The sequence below is a fragment of the Montipora foliosa genome, chromosome 12 (assembly GCF_036669935.1).
Source record: "Montipora foliosa isolate CH-2021 chromosome 12, ASM3666993v2, whole genome shotgun sequence".
In the NCBI taxonomy this organism is placed as follows: Eukaryota; Metazoa; Cnidaria; class Anthozoa; order Scleractinia; family Acroporidae; genus Montipora; species Montipora foliosa.
In genome coordinates, this window is record NC_090880.1 from 41,463,527 (window position 1) to 41,468,526 (window position 5,000).

General features: G+C 40.8%; 1 protein-coding gene across 1 annotated transcript in view; it reads right to left on the minus strand.

Moving 5' to 3' along the window:
- The window catches only part of LOC137978908 (cholesterol 24-hydroxylase-like), a 27,153-nt gene that overhangs the window by 21,373 nt on the left and 780 nt on the right, over positions 1-5,000 (minus strand). Inside the window, exons 1-2 of the mRNA XM_068826028.1 lie at positions 4,706-5,000; positions 1,298-1,425 (exon numbers count right to left, since the gene is read on the minus strand). The exon at positions 4,706-5,000 is cut by the window's right edge and continues 780 nt beyond it. The gene's annotated coding sequence lies outside the window, so the exon portion shown is untranslated. The remainder of the gene's footprint in view (positions 1-1,297; positions 1,426-4,705) is intronic.

Here is a 5,000-nt window from a genome sequence, read left to right on the forward strand (position 1 = left end):
GGAAGGCCTCGACAGTCGCAAGCATAAGCCTCACCAAATGACTAAGCAAACTCCGAATGGAATGAGGTGGAATGAGGTGTCCACGGCCGCTGACACTCAGGTTCAGTAGGGACTAGGGAGCTTACGAAACAACCACGGAGACGGCAACGAGGACGCTACAAAACAACTGGTTTACTGAATAAAAACAATGGCTCTGCACGTGCGTTTTACAATTTGGTACATTTCTTTGCCGTCATCTCCTAAATACCCATGTGAAATGACCAAATGTCAGGTTCTGTGGAGGACATTAGCGTGTGACCATTAATTTTCAGTTCTGTGTCTACGCTTCTAACCTGCTTATACCGGTTTAATTCCTCGACAGTTACTACACATTTTAAACGCGAAACAACATGAAATAGTTGCGTAGTGATACAAATAACGCGAACTTGTATTCTTAAATGCCGTTCTTGAGTATTTTCGGCTATAGTCGTCGTGGTCGTTTCGTAAGTTCCCTACTTTAAGATCTACGAGGGCGACGTCCATGAAATCGTCATTTCAAATCGCTAGTTTAGGTCTTGCAAAATTTTTCGTAATTATTTCAGTTCGTCCAACTTCTACAGACTATCCGAACTACATTTATATGGAAACTGAATTGGGAGGAACAGTGCTCAAACTAAGAAACTGAAATCACAATTCTTCGTTATGTGCTCTCGTTTCTTTTGAACTTGAGATTTGGTCATTTGACGTTGTACATTGGCAGAGAAAGGGAAACTGAGAAATGTACCAAATTATGATAAACTTCAACACGCACTTGCAGAGCCATTGTTTCGCTCCTTTAAATCTATTTGGGTATAGCTCGCTCTCAACTTGCCGTGAATACTCATTCAGTTTGATTTATAGAAGCTACAAGATACCGCAGAGTGGATGTGTGGCAGACTGGCAGTTGAGACTTGAAACGCATTCTAACTCAATTAATTTGGTCTTGTTTCCCACGTTGTCATGTTTCCACCAATGGCATAACTCCACTGTTTAATATATAAACCAAACACGAGCCATAATTCGCTGATACGCTCTCAGCTTTTAGATGTCTTTACGATGACCAATCAGTTTATCAACTCAGATGACAAAATCAAATGTCAGTTCCCCCCCCCCCCCCCCCCCCCCCCTGCCCCAACCGACGCATCACGCCCACTCCATTTTGAGCAAACAGGTTCTGGAGCCGCGGGTCATCGTTATCCTGCCATTAGGGGAAGCTAAAGAGAAAATATCATTACAACAATTTTAACTATGATTAAAGGCCGTCCGCTGTACAGTTTACCGTCTTGAATTTTTCTTGTCGTTTCCGTCTCCCGTCCAATATCCTCCGAGCGAGCCCTGGGTCCACACCAAAAAGCTTCGTTAGGTCTTTCTCCTTTCCATTGTTGAGAACTGACAGAATATCGTTGTCTACCGAAAAAATTGAAATGCATTGGAATAGGTAAGAATTCAAGGAAGCAAAGCACTCGATTGTCTATAGTTTATTTTCCGAGAATCTTGGAATCAGTCTGTACCCGACAACGTCGTCATCTTTTTTGCCTCCCGTCCCCAAGCGCCGTTTATGGCCTTGCGTTTGAAACCTAAATTTCTCTTACTGTTTCTGTGGAACTCTGCACCATATTGTAGAGACATAAAACGCAGACAAAAACAATTAATCTTGAGAATCACTGTACAAGGTTAAGCAAAAATGTACAATAGAGGCATTACTACTTTCCCTTTCCCGTCAAAGCTTGCTGTCAACAAGACTGGATGCGATTTATTACCGCGAATCGACGTATGTCATAAATATAGATTAATTCAAATGTTGATCACCACCGATCGTGGACCAAAGCCCTAAAAAATAGCAAAACATTTTTGAAATAAAAGAAATCTTTATCTTCCATACATCGCTTGAGAACTTTTAAAACTTTTAAAGATTCTCTGAAGTATGATTTGGAGAAAACTAAGCAATAAAAGATCAAAAACTTTGAAAACCATACACCAGTCGGCCGACATGTTTACAAATTTTACTCCCGCTGTCGGTGCACACGCCACTTTCGCCAAAGTTCAACATAATATTAGCCAATCAAAGGCTGAAACGACAATTAAAAATTGTCCGACCAAACAAAAGGCCGATACGACAATTTTTCACTAGTGAAAAAATCGTATGACATTTTCATTTCATCACGGAAATGTACGTAAATCTCTATACTTATGTAATAAAGGACATACATCAAATACCCGTAGGAAAGAGCCGCATAGGCTTGTGTGAGACACCGTTGTACTTTGATTGAAAAATAACGCAAAACATTTTACTTTGAAAGCATTTAATTTCCGAGAAAAAGAAAACGGTAAACTGTTTTAGTCTCCTAGTTCAAAAAGGGTATCGCAGAAAATCTTGCATCATTGGGTTGAAAAATGTGTCTTTACCATATCCGATACAAGTTGAAAACGAATAGGAGCCTGTTTCTTGAAAGTCCCGAATCGTTTGGGGCATATTTCGGGTGCCCTTAATTTTCCCCTTTCTTGAAACGAAAGACGTTTAAACTCATTTTCGTACGACGAAAAATGCGCAAAAATATACAGCGTTTTAATGGTTCTATTTCGTCGACAAATATTGATCAATATTTACAGTTATGCGGCCAAATATACCTCAAAAGGTTAGGAAATAAAGTTTCATGACAGATATATCACATATCCACTTAGAAAGTCATAGTTTTTGTAAACGGACATAAACAACAGCAATGTATTCGCATAAATTCCGAAAATTTCATAAAGGCATGACTTTGCTTCATTGCGATGTTCACCAATTAAGAATTTTCGTCAAGCCACAAAACTTTGCAATTAGTTTGCTCTCTCCTATCTTGCCTGAAGAATTTGTCTATCTGGGCAGCAAGATAACAAATGATGGAAATTCTGAAATAGACGTTCTACATAGACTAGCCAAAGGAAGAGGGGCGTTTGCAGCACTTCGAAACATCTTGAGGTCTTCAAAAATTGGCGTAGAAACTAGCTAAATTAAGGATTTTCAAGAGCAACTTTCTTGGAGTCCTCCTATATGGTGAAGAGTCTTGGAAGGTCTCGCAATCCATATGCAACACTGAGATAGATGTATTCCAAAGAAGATGTCTCAGGAGAATATTCAGGATTTCCTGGCCAAGAACTATCTCTAAATGAAGGCCTTTACAGCAGAACCAACACAGCACCACTAACAGCTGAGATAAAAAAGAGGAGGTGGCGGTGGTTGGGACACATCAAGAGAATGGCCCCAAATGCCATCTACAGGGTTGCAATGAGATGGACTCCTGCTGGGAAAAGGAAAATAGGACGTCCCAAAACGACATGGAGACGATCAGTGAAAAAAGAAATGACAGAGGCTGGATGGACCTGGAGCCAGATTCAGCGGTGGTCATCTGACAGACAGCATTGGAATTCTTTGGTGACGGACTTATGTGCTATCTAGCACAAAGAGGATTAAGTAGTAAGTAAGTATCTTGACTGATCATGTTAAATGACTGGATTGCCTGGATAAGTCGATTGCAGTTGTACAAATTGCTTTTCAGACCCGTAAACGTTTCGGGACTTTCGAGAAACGTCTCCCATGCAAGTCTGAAAACGGTTGTGGAAAATATCAAGAATTCCTAGGAGTACTCTCCACCACGGGGGCGAAAAGTAAGTTTCCTGGACTCAAGCACCGGAAAAAACACGCATCCTCATCGCCATATGACATATTGCATCATTTATCAAGCGAATAAAACACAAATAAAGTCTTAGAGCTTTTATCATATCAAGGTAATTTTTCTCGGTAAAGTGGCGCAGGTTCCCCAAGTGAACGAGAATCCCAAGACGAATTTAAGCTTGTCTTGTCTTTCGCCGATTGCAATCAACTTCATTGCAGTTTATAACTTTCGCTTGAATTTTGAAGTTTTTGTTTAAACACTTAAGCATGCATTCGTGTTAGTATCTAGTACTAGTAATACTAATAAACTGTAGTGCGGATTTCACGGGAGTGTTCGTAAAACTACAATCAAAGTAAATTTGTTTCTACCTATACGGCAGCTATCTTGACTTGTATTGGCTTTAAAAAGACAGTCTGGAATGCCCCCCGCCCCTCCCCCCCCCCCCCCCTCCAATGCAGTTCAAGAGATCTATTGCCGCACCTGTTCAAATCACAACAAATGGGCTTACCACACGAATACTACGTTATAAGTTTGATTTACGCGAAGCAGTTCGCATCGCAAGTGTGTATTAAACATGGTGTAAGCGTGTTTTATGAGAAAAAGTTGTGCGGTGTAAGTCAGCCTCAACCTGCGTAAAGTGAGAAAAATATTCCCGACCAAGTCGCAATTGGTTTATGTTTTGCTTATCAGAGGCGTTAGCTTTACTTACCGATCATAAGAGCGAAGTTATATAAAGCAAAGCCAATGCAAGTCATGCAAACGCCGATTACTTTCAACACTCACTAGCCTCCGACGCAAACACCCTTAGGGCTTCGTCACGTGTTCCTTCCCCATGGGAAGGAACGTATGACGTTTGAAACCGCTGCCGTGCCATCGTCGTGCTATACGTGTACTGCCAAGCCAAATTCATTTGAGTTCAGCACGGCAGTAGCACGACGTTTGGAACAGGAGATTAATAGCGTGAGAGGCTAAACAATCACTTGAAATTCACTCAAAAGAATTGAAAGTATCAGCATTTCATATAAACTGACCATTCCTGTAACGATTTTCCTCCTGGATAATATTTTGCCCATCGACTTCCGATCGGGAAACAATGTGGAATTTCAAATAGTTCGATACAAACTGCGGGTCTTCCATGAAAGTTTCTTCAGTTTTTGCTTTGAGTGACAGATACAAGATCCAGAGAATTTCCATTAGAGCAATTAAGGCAAAAATGCCATTAGCCACAGCCAAGGCAATACTCCAGGAGGTTTTCTCTCTTCCTCTGTCATAGTGACATTCGTAAGCTAGTGCTTTTGTGGCATTCTCTTCCCTTATCAGAGTACA